Here is a 12,633-nt window from a genome sequence, read left to right as displayed (position 1 = left end):
GTACTCATAACACAAAGCAATAGAGTAATAATTCATCACGTCAATGGTTAAGGACATTCAGGTAGGCAGTCACACCATCTGAGCAAAATCCATGTATTATTTTTCTTTTTCTAACTAATTTTGAGAGATAGTTAGATTCCAACTAGCATTAGTAAAGCCAGCATCTCTCTCCTGAAATATACTTATTTTCCACGTAAAAGTTGTCTCATTCTATTCTATTCCACTAAATTATGATTTCCTTAGTCACTTTAAAGAAGTCTGGGGCTCTTACACTGCTTTGACAGCTATTGTACAACAGTGTGTATTCACCCAACATTTCCACACATGTGCAAGGGATCATAGTCCCTGTGTTCTTTAACATATTAAATATCTTCAAGAATGAGTCCAGTGGACAACATCCTCACTGGTACTCTCCGAATTTCCTTTATTAATAATTTGATTAGTTCTTCCTGTTAAGTTGTGATCCATTCCCCTAGTATTTTAAATCTGTACATTGTATTCATATATATATATATATATATATATATATATTCAACTTAGGAATCAAAACACAAACTGCACTAAGACTTTCACCTTTCTGCAAGCTAAGTAGCAGAAAACAGTGAGACATTACATTTGTAGACGTGTTAACTGTGTAACATCCATCCTCAGGCTTTGATCCTGTGGCGTTTGAAATAGCCGATGAGTATGGGAAGGCCAGAGTCATTCTTTTCTAAATAGCAAAACTGAACTTCAAAAGGTTAAAAGACTGGCAGAGATCACAGGGCCCGCTGTAGAAAATCTAGCCTGGCCGCCTTGCTTGTCATTGCACGTTTGTCTAGGACTCTTTCCTTCTACCCCCATACTTAGAAGCAATGTTTGCTTTTTCCCCATCATGCAGTTCACGGCGTTCCTAAGCACTGTGGATCAGAAGTACACAGACTGAACTCTAATCTTTATTCCTTTGTGTGGTAACCATGTGACTCTTAGGCAAGCAAGCTCAACTGTCAGAACCTGACTCCCTCGTCTGAAAAATGTTTACTCATGTCCCTCGTGGCTCCTTCATGAAAAGTCATATGACCCACACCACAAACGGAAAGCACTCTGGAAATGGCTGAAGTGCTTTTATAAAATATAAGCAAGCACTGTTTCATGCTACCATAGCATTTCAGAGCAAGAAATCATCCAGAAGAAAAAGTTAGAGGTGAAACCTAACCTCTACCATTAAGAGGTACACGATTGCAGCCAAGTCATGAACTCGTAGAATCAGTTTTGTTCACTATAAAGCAGGGGATTAAGTGGTATTTATATCAGCAAAAACGTTGGGATGCATGTACTACAGGCTGCGAGAAGAAATATAAAATGAAAAGAAGTCTCACAAGAGAGAGCTATATCTGGGTCCTTTCAGCAAAATCTCCAGGGCCTAGCAAACACAGAAGTGGATACTCACAGTCAGCTATTGGATGGATCACAGGGCTCCCAATGGAGGAGCTAGAGAAAGTACCCAAGGAGCTAAAGGGATCTGCAGCCCTATAGGTGGAACAACAATATGAACTAACCAGTACCCCGAAGCTCTTGACTCTAGCTGCATATGTATCAAAAGATGGCCTAGTCAGCCATCACTGGAAAGAGAGGCCCATTGGACATGCAAACTTTATATGCCCCAGTACAGGGGAACGCCAAGGCCAAAAAGGGGGAGTGGATGGATAGGGGAGTGGGGGGGGGGGGGTAAGGGATAGCATTGGAAGTATAAATGAGGAAAATACCTAATAAAAAAATTTTTAAAAAATGAAAAGAAATAAGGAAGTCTTCAAACACTATAAGTGGGTTCTAGTAGTACAAACAGAGAGAGAGGGAAGAGCGGGGAGAGGAGAGAACAGAGGAGAGAACAAGGAGAAGAGAGAGGAAGAGAAGGAGGAGGAGAAGGAGGAGGAAGAAGAAGGAAGAGAAGAAAGGAAGGAATAAGATGAAGAAAGAAAAGAGAGTTCTCTTTATCCTGTAATGTACCTAACACATTTTTATGTCTGTGTTGTAAAAGGTAATTTTTCCTGACTCTCCATGAGAAATTCTTAAAGTAATGAACCAAAACAAGCACAAGAGTGCACAGGACAGAGGAAGGCCCTGCATGACCAGAACCTTAATTCTGATTCTGGGTTGGGGAATCCCTTCTTAGATATTAAACTCTCCCCTGGAGTTAGATTCCTTTCTTTTTTCATTTATTATTTTTTCTCAAACCTTTGGACGCTTGCTTTTCTACCACTGTATCAGGGCCTTCAGAAGAGTTGACTTAACATTTCTTATTGACTTTTATGGACAACTGATAACCTCACTCACTCTATTAAATCAATTTTGTGCCTGAACTAGATACAGTTAGCCTTTAGACTTAGCCACTCCAGGCTCTGTACCCTCCTCTTGCCAATACCAATTTTACAAATGGGGGTGTGTTATTGTGTAAGAGTGAGCATAAAGGGTGACTTTTACAATACCACAAAAACAAAAGGTTATTCATGTATGAACAAATATTCTGTAGTTGCCAACAAAAGAAAGACTAAACATGGGTTCTGACAGGTGTTCAGACATACTTAAATGGTAACCATGTTCCCTCAGTGTACAACTTTTTTTGTTTATCTGAATTCAAGTCTGACTTTCTGGATGGTAGAGGTAATGAACAGAATATCAGAGGCTCAGTTAGAGCCAGAGATATACCTAAACTTTCTTAAAGACACCTGGCATTGTAGATTTGCTAATTTATATCATTCACAAGTCCTCTTGTTATGTAGCTAAACCTTATTCACATATGTCAAGAATCCAATGGTGAAAACAGAATAATACATGTTTCATGATGTTTATAATCTTAAAACGTTTTTCAAATCTTCAAATACTATCACAATTGCATACAATCCTGAATAGTCCTCTAGCTTCTTAAAATGCAACCGGAAACTTTCTGTGTCAGCACCTATACAGTCCAATACAGTTTCCATGTAACTAAATCATCTTCAAAAGAATTTAAAACATGATACAGAAGATGAAGGCAAAATTGTTTTTCATAGCTCATGAATATAATCCGCACACCCCCTTTGTGCTTTGTGATTCAGTATGGAAGCAGCGATGGTATAAATAGCCCACTACTACTGGTCTCCTAAGGAGTCAGTTTGATTTGAGGCATATTTAACTTGCACCTCAGAGCACAGTTTTTATGTCAGGAGAAAATGTTTTGCTACTAGGAAACCTCAATCCTATTCTTATCGCGAGTCTGAGATGTTGTATCTCTTCTGAAGTTGGTGTGTTTCATTGAATCATCTTAATGGGCTCTGGCTGCAGAACATCAATATCGCTCTGGAGATGGAAGGCGGTTCCGGTAATGCCTGATGCCTCAGCATCATTTGTAACACAAATGATGGGGAGCTTGCGGCTTAATGGCCACTAATTTATTTTGAATGCGTGACGTGATGCATCGCCTCCATCAGCAGGGAGCCGGTTCACCTGGGCTTGTGAGGAGTAAGAGTTCAGCTGGTGAAGAGTTTTATTCTTTCACATCTGATGGAAAAATATGCCCAGTTCAAGAGGAAAGACAAAACAAACAAACAAACAAACAAACAAACAAAAACGGACGAAATCTGCAATCATGTAGTCATGTGGGAGTAGCTTATACATTTACCAGTTCTGTACAATAGTTCTCATACTTCACACACTGTGCCTTGCCTTATCATGAGTAACCATGGCATTGTTCCTAAAAACAAACAAACAAATAAACAAACAGTCAGCCTTTTCTGGTTTTGCCCTTATTTAAGCATGTGGTTCCCACTGGTTTGGAAAGAGTTGATTGATTGTTGTTTGGGGGTTTAGGTTTATTGGTTGTTTGGTTGTACAGTTTTGCCTTTTTGAGACAGGGTTTCTCTGTCTCAAAAAGCCCTGGTTGTCCTCTAATTCTTAGATCCTCCAGCCTCTGCCTCCTGGATGCTAGGATGTGTACTTAGCATTACATGAAATGGACAGTATTTTTCTTACTGTTTAATTGCCTTGACAAGGAAGATAAGTTTAACGAGGTTATTGGAGTTCCCAGAAGTTATCTTTGCTCAGTGACGGACCTCTAAATACACTCAATTCCGTCTGGCAAACCTCCTTCCTCTGGTAACATCGTTAAATAATTTCAGTTGAAACTGGCCTCTTTGGCATTTGATTAGTAACAGTTTTGATGTGGTGCCCCTCTGTTGCTATGAACAGTGTTGATATCCGTTGCTATAGCTGAGATATAAAACGGGCCTGGGATCTGAGTCAATGTATGTGTGGAACAGACTTTCCTGTTTTTGTTTCCATGATGACTTGAGATCTTAAGACAGCCATACTCTAGACTGGTTCCTGTCACTCTTTGCATTATCCTTGATGCAGAGTTCCTGCCCAGACGGTCCGTCAGGGTCAGTGGATGCTTTCTAGGATCGTGTGATGAATTCCTCCGTATATCAAAACAGCAGTGTGCCCTGGTTTCCCTCCAGCATCTGCGTGTCATGCCTTGTTTTCTCTCTATCAGTGCCCATAGTACAAAGAGCTATAGGATTACAGAGACTGGTAATGGTTTGCCACTGCCCTGCGTGATAGTGGCCACCATCCCCAAAATTTATCTTATTGTTTGTGTGTTCATGTAAGAACTGGGTGGGGAAAAGTTCCAAAGGCTGCAAGCATATGCAAATAACGATAGGCAGCTAAGGAAAACTAGAAAGGAGAGTGGTGTCTCGCTGATTGTCTGTGCAGTGCCAACAAAGGGCAGTCAGTCCTGAAGATATACTTATAAGTAACATCATAGAGGAAAAAAAATATATATATATGCATATATATACATATGCATATATATATGCAAATGCATAACAGTGAAGGAAAAAAAGAGCATTATCTAAAGGAATGTTGGGGTTGGGAGAGAAAAAAAAGTAGAGCAATAAAATTGTATTATTATCTCAAAACAATAAAACAGACTAAGACCTTTTAACAAAGAATAATATCACGTCACATTCTCGCAGAGCCCCTAGGCTGTCCGTATATCTTCTCCCAGAGATACTGGATTTATGCTATGTGTCCACATCAACACAAGAACAGCAGCTGTCTGATCTAAGCTGTTTTTGCACACCACACTAAGAAAAGCCCAGCTCCCAAAGGCACACACAGAAAGACTACATATTGTAGGTATCCTCTGGAGCTATTCAAAGAATTGAGGTGAGCAGGGAAGTCACACTGGGGTGTGAAGCCCCGCAGGCAGGGTGGGTGCTTCTCAGTCTTACTGGGGTTTGGTTTGGTAGGGACATCTTGACGTTTGCTCATGCAGGTTGAAATAGTTCCTGATAGTATGCAGTGCCTTCAGAAAGCAAACAGTCTGGGGAAAGTCATTTACTATAGGGAGACAGACAGACAGAAATGATAGTGGGAACTTCAGGTTTTTGGTTTTTTTTTTTTTAAGGGGAGAAAGAATATTTTTTGCTTGCGAATCGCAGAGGATACCTAAGGAGCCAGGATATAAAGGTGCTCATGGAAACAGTAGATTATAAAATTTGATTACTGACTTTTATTCTAGCCAAGACTTTAAGAGATTAAGTATTTACATCAGAGGGCAAAACTGGTTCTGATAGTAAATGGAGCCTCGTGGCACCAGCAAGAAAACAGAGCAGGCAAACAGGACTGTTATCACGTGAGCCAACAGGAGGAAGCCCTGCCCTTTGAAAGCAAACGTGGAATTAAGTGATCTCTCAGGCATTGCTGCCCTCTCCGCTGCTGTAACAATTCTGGGTGAAAGACAGCTGACTCTTGTAACCCTGTTTCTCAAAGGCAGGTGATGATGGTACCAGTCAAAATGCCCATCTTATTTCTAATTAACGCGACCGTGGATCCTGTGAATTAAAAAAAAAAAAAAAAACAATTCCTCATTAACAGTTTCCTTCCCCACCTCTTCACAAGACCTTGCGGACTTTAAAGGTAGATGGCTTGCTCCTTCCTCACTCGGTTCTTACTGGAGGTTTTAAAATCTATTTACCAACTCCAAACCCTGGCATAGGCCAGGCCTCTGTTCTTGGTCTTAAACTACAGATGGTTCTGGCAGTCAGTCCACTCTTTGTGGGATTCCAGCCTGTTCTGTGGCTTTCGTCCTGACTTTATCTTATTGAGGACAGCTGGTAGTCTTAGTGCCACACACCGTAGCCTTGTCTTGGAAGGAAGGAAGGTACCAATGACTGGCCAGAGGCAAAAGGCCATTGTACACTGAGCTTAAGCTCTTAGAGTCATGACCTTTCAGTGCGAAAGAATCAGTTGAGGAGCTTGAAAGCTGTTTAGTGACATCTGTGTCTAGGGCAGCTCCAAAGCTTCTCCTGTCCAGGGTGGAAGGCATCGGGAACATCTTGAAAATCTTTGGTGTTTGCAAGCGTGCTGTGAGAAAGCAAACACTTAAACACTTCTCAGAGCTAGGCTGGACATTCTCCTCCTTAGCACTTGACTCTAGGTGAGTCTTAGGAATAACAGCCTTACAATGATGTCTTATAAGTGTTTATTAAAAATCAGGCCAGAGGGGACAGAATGGAGGGCTCAGTAGTTTAAGAGCAAGGGATGCTCTTCCAGAGGACCTGGCTCCCACAAGCCAGCTCACACTCAGTTACACACTCAGTTACAGGGAAGCAGTGCCCTCTTCTGGCTTCCACTGGCAACAGACATGCGTGCCCGTTGATGCATAGACCTACAGGTCAAACAGATACACATAAAGGAATGAACTAAATGTATATTTTAATCGGGCAGAAGCAGCTCTGGTTGCAGGGTGAGATGCTCCATTTCTGCAGATAGGAGAGCAGGGTATGTTTCCCATAGGGTCACATGCTAATGCAGCTATGGCTTTGGATTACTAAGCATCCTCACTCAGCCTTAGAGCTCTTGCAAGAAGCAAAAAGGCATTGACCTGAACCCTCGGGGGCTCCTGAGGCCAGTCAGGACCTGCGAGTGATAACTCCACGCTATTGATTTGTCAGTTTACAGTTAATTTTGGGATGCGGAGGAAAGAAGAGCCACAGTGTTCAGATTGCTGCCGGCCAAATTGCTGCTTCATGAGCCAAATGCCCACATATAGAGAGGAAGCGAGAAACCACTGTGGAAATGAAAGGATCAACAGAGATTTGTCACAAAGAAATTGGAATTAAGTCATGGAAAACATGCTAAAGATATTTGATGAGACGCTAGGGAGATATTTAAAATAATCAAGCAGTTATCGAATTTATCACGATCTTAGAAAATGTAGAAGAATAGGAGGAGGGAAAGGAAAAGAGAGCAAATGTTGAGCAAATCAGTACTGTTTTTCAGTATGAAAGTCTTGGGAGATCTTTTAGGCTGTAGTAAATGTAAGAATGAAGAGTTCTCACAGGTTGCCTTCAGCAGTCTCCTTTTCGAAGATATGTACAGTTTCCTTCCGCATTCCCTTTCTTTCAGTATGTCTTGCATATCTGTGTAAATTGTACGACATGAATTACCTTCCTAATTTCCCAGATTGAGGTTTATTTGGTGAGGAGAGTGACAGGACATGGATGTTTCAGAAGAGATATCTTCCTGTAAGAGAAGCTGTGGGTATCTATCTGTACGCTGTGTAAATAGGTGGATGATTTGGTGCACAGACATTGTCGGATGAAGGAGCCATTCCTGGCTGAAGGAGGAGCGCTACCTAGGGTTCCAGAGGAGTAATCCCCATGTCACTAGTTATTTAAGGTGCCCACAATGTTTATTTACTAGTATCTAGCCACATTGAAGAACTAAGAGAAAACTGGGGTGCTCAAACTGAAAGAAGCAAGTTTTTTTTTATAATTATGGAAGAAACAGAGCAAAAGCATAATTACACATCATTTACCTAAGAAATGAAGTAGAGTTTTCCTCCACTGGTGTTTCATACACTTCAGAAAATATTGTATCAGTATACCATATCGTTTGTCATTAATGCTTTTTTATGTGTTGTTATACCTTGCTTTTTATTATGTATTTTCATTATTTACAACAACTCTTAAATTTAAAAGTTTGGATCATACTATTTCCTTCCCCAAGTTGTCCCAGATCCTCTCCCATGTCCTACCCACCACACTTTTAAGTTCTTTATCAGAAAATGAGGGTACAATAACAACACCCCCAAACACAAGAAAACAAAATAAAATCACCTACCCCTCAAAAAAAACCTTGCAACTGAGTAAATGTGCGTGCAAAAAAGAGAGTAAGAAGAGACTGGGAGGCTTCACCCATCCTGCATCTTTAACACCTAAGTGTGTGGATAAAGCGTCAGAGGGAGCAAGTATTTCTGAGATGTATTAATATACAGTGCTCACAAGGATCGTAGATCATAAACACGCATGGAAGTCAGAGGTGTGTGACAAAATGGCCCTTGTCTCATTTTAACATATTTCACCTTTATTCCAAAGCTGGTCTTCAAGTAGGCTCTTCACCAAAGAAAGCCAGGGTCATCATTATGCTTTTCAGAGATCACTTTAGTGATCAATTTATGTCCAGTGAAAGAAGGGATATAGAACAAGCAAGGAAAGGCCAACAAGAGTGAAAAGAGCCCCCTGTCCAAGTGGTGTTTAGGACCCAGATTTGATGTATCTGCTAATTCATCTGGGACAAAATGTGGCACATGAAAACTGACTGAGGATGATGTCCAGTTTGGGGCCTGGCTGAAAGAACCATAATGTCACCCAAGGAAGCAGGTGTATAGGAGGAGCCGTGTTATTCCAGGAGCTAGATTGAAACTGAATTTGTATCTCCAAATACTTTGATGTCCTCCCTGATGTACAAAGCTGAGGGTGTGAGAAAGGGGTTGTTCTGCACTTCATGGGTGCTCTAACATGGCGACTAAAGAGAACTCAGAGCGAGAGATGAAGACGCTTCGCCTCTAACAGAGTCTTCATCTAGCACATCCTGAGTGTTACCTGGGTGTGGTGACTCATGTCTGTAACCCCAGCATTCGAGAGGCTGAGAGACTAGGACTGACTTGAGTTCTAGGCTAGCCTGGGTTACACAGTGAGTTCCAGGCTAGCCTGAAAATTAGAGAGCAATCAAAAGTGGGTAAGTTCTCTCCATGTTGGCATTCCATGCTAGTTCTCTCTGCTTCTAAACCTACCAGAAAAATATTACATTTCTCCTTCAAGGAATATTGACAAGGTACGTACATAACAGATAATTAGATTTCTTATGAAAGAGTAGGTCCTTGCAGTCTCACTTTTCCCCCAAGGCTGGAAAACAGTATTGAGCATCATCACTCTTTAAAATAAGTAATAGTTTGCTACCAAGAAGTACAGAGATGAATATACGAATGTATTCATGTGATGTAATAATACGAAGGAAAGGCTCTAAAATGCTTGCTGTTTAAACAGAAAACACGCCAATGTCCAGCTGCATCGTAATAAAAATTAACAAATTGGTAATCAAAAGCCTGTAGAAATATAACGAATTAGGGTTTAATGAAATAATTAAAGGTATACTAGAACGAGTTTTGAATCTGTGATCTTACCCCATTCTTGTTGGCTAAGTGGAGGAGAAAAATCTAAAATGAGAAGAGAGTAGAACTTAGACACCCGAAGAAGGGGAACACAGTGCTTGGCCTATTTATGTCACAGTGTGAGAATCTTGAAATGTTTGAGTTAATAAGCTTACTGCTTACTTCTACGTGTGCCCCACTATTTGTAGCGAACCCTATACAATTTAATTGGCTTTGGTGATGCTCTTAGTATTCAATTTTTAACAACTACAGAAAAGAATAATTCACCTTAAATCCCTAGTAAGATGTGAAGAGCCAACCTCACGTAGCAGTCCTTTACTACAATAAAAGCAAGTTTTCAATAATGGCTTTCGAAAATTGGAGGGAGGAAAATCTGTAGTTAGATTGCATTTTCCCAAAGAGCACTGTTTCCTGAGGGTGATGTGGTGTATTCTCATGTAGCGCCTACTTTACACAGGAAGATTAGATCTGCCTGCTTCAGTTTTTGTGACTGTTTAAATGGAACCAACACCAGGCTATATTCAGCAAGAACAGAACCTTCACTCCATCTAATGGTGTCAGAGTATCAGTTCATTCACTGCAATCTATAGCTAGTGGCATGCCAGAGTATCGATTAGGGGAATGAAGCTAGGGGCATGAGAATAATAGAGATATTTCGCTGACTATGGAATTAGTGGCTAATGATGATTCTGCTTACAGGTCTGTGATGTAGATCTTAAAAACAAGAGCCACTGTCTGTTCCTGCATAGTATTTCTAGATATCACAGAATGTACCACTTCACCTAACTGTGATAATTACCCATCCTCTTTGCCAGGCACACCCATATCTCTGTGCCTCTCTCGTTTAAGATAGGCCTGTAGTTCACACTTAGCTGGAGGTTTAACATCTTTTTCTGAAACAGAAAATAGAAACATCTTTGTTTATCAGATTGCTATAAGATAATATTTAGTCTTTTCCTGTTATCTTCTAGCCTTGTTGCCATTTAAAACTGTCAACTTACATATTATGACAGGGAGTTATTTGAGGGTCACTCCGACTTTACCGTAACACTTCTAGACAGTTTTCTTTTGTGTATTTAAAGAGTGGATTTTGTACATTCTGAAATGAGATGTCTACTAATCTACTGTCTGTACATTGTAACTGAGGCCATGTGATTCTAAGCTAATGTGACTCTAAGTAGAATGATGCTTATCTTTTCCCAGAGTCAGAATAGTAAGCAAGCTTCCTACAGTGTATATTATGAACTTTGAGAACATATCTAGGGCTTCATTAGTGAGCAAGCATCCTGCAGTATATATTATGAACTGTTAAGGCATATCTGGACATTATTAGTAAGCAAGCATCCTACAGTTATATATATATAATATACATGTGTATATTATAATGAACTGTGAAGTCATATCTAAGGTGTTATTAGTCAGCCCATCTACATATCTATTTTTGTTCAGGTCTAGTCTTCACACTAGATTATCAAAGCCAGTCATTAAATCAGAATTTTTATTTCACTGTTCACAGGATGAAATCTGCATCACATTCACCAGGCTATGCCTAATAGGCTCCTTACAATACGTAGGAACAGAAGTAAGCTGCTGAGATATTTCCCTCAAGTTTCTCCTTTGTAGATCACTTTTAGTTGTATCTTTATCATTTGCTTTTAGACAGTAAAGCATCTATGTAAAAAGACAGTCTGGGTGTTATGCCCCTATAACACCCATAGTAGGAAGGTCGACACAGAAGTGTCCTTGATGTCTGATGCTTGGTTAGTGTTCCCAGATCGGCTCAGTGAGAGGCCCTATCTCAAACTCTGAGTGGGGAACAATTAAGGAAGACATCCGAAATCAACCTCTGACCTTCACATGCACACACACACACACACACATCACACACACATACATGCATACACACGCACACATGCACACTCACACTCACACACACACACACAGACACATACATGCACACGCACACACATCACACACACATACACGCACACACACACCCTCACTAATTAGATTGACAAGTATTGTCATAATTAAATATTAGACAACAATGATGTAAGTGGATAATTTTATTAAATGTTAAACTGGGGAGATTTTAAAGAACTAGTCTAATATTTTTAGATACTCTATCCACTTTAAACCGTTCATGTGCCTTGAAAATGTGACATTGCATTGAACAGTTTTCTGCAAATGGCACCACACTTGTGCTTGCAGACTAGATATTTGAAGTTGTTCTTCCTTGGGAAATCCTCTAAGCTAATGCAGCAGAATGGAATAGTGCATTTGATTAAACTGTGATATTGTGTGGTTATAATATTCAGATAAGGCAGCAAAGTGGAATAGTGTGTTTTATTAAATTGTGAAATGGCTATATGCATGGTTATAATATTCAGGGGCTTAGTCTGGATTTTTTGAAAGTTACAAACTGTTGCCCTTTCAGGGTCTAGTACAGATTGGTGATCCTTGGGATATTTTGGAATATTGGAATATTCTGCCTGAGCTATGTATGTGCTTCATTGTTTGTGGCAAACCTTGTGAAATCTGACTGATTCTGTCATTCCTTCTAGAATCTACCTTATAACAACCACAGAACATAGTACTTACCTTAACCTCTTGGTAGTGTTTGAAGCATTTGCTAAGTAAATTATTTTGTTATTTTTACCTTTTGGCTAATAAAAATCATTTTATTTGCTTTTTCTTTTTAGTAATGATAACAACAAACCTTAGTACAGTTTACTTTGCACCATACCTTGCTTTCTCAAAAGCGTATCTCTCCACTCCCTCTCTCCCCAATGATCACCTAGCTATAGGTGCTGGAGTTGAATTATATCTAAGTGCATGAAATTAACATAGAAGGTATAGGTATACATACATATATACATGTATATATACATAAGTGTATACATCAGCATATACATATAGATGTGTGTGTATAGATATATAGATATAGGTACACAAATATATGTTCAGCAATTGGAAAGAGACCATGAACTTTAATGAGAGCAAAACAGTATATGATTGGAGGGTTTGGAAGGAGGAACAAACAGGCTGATATACTGTAATTATATTTAAAAATAATAAAGATAAATAAGTGACTTTAAAAAGCAAATATAGAGCCAGTGCGTGAATGCACACATGCCTGCCATATGTCATCCCATGCC

The 12,633-nt window shown here is 39.9% G+C and overlaps 1 protein-coding gene across 11 annotated transcripts in view; it reads left to right on the top strand.

The window, feature by feature from the left end:
* Window positions 1-12,633, top strand: part of Slc16a7 (solute carrier family 16 member 7) — a 164,965-nt gene that overhangs the window by 126,542 nt on the left and 25,790 nt on the right. The gene's annotated exons all lie outside the window — the stretch shown is intronic.

The sequence above is a fragment of the Mus caroli genome, unplaced genomic scaffold, assembly GCF_978045245.1.
Source record: "Mus caroli unplaced genomic scaffold, Mus_caroli_1 scaffold_9, whole genome shotgun sequence".
NCBI lineage: Eukaryota > Metazoa > Chordata > Mammalia > Rodentia > Muridae > Mus > Mus caroli.
This window is presented reverse-complemented; position numbering and strand designations above follow the sequence as displayed.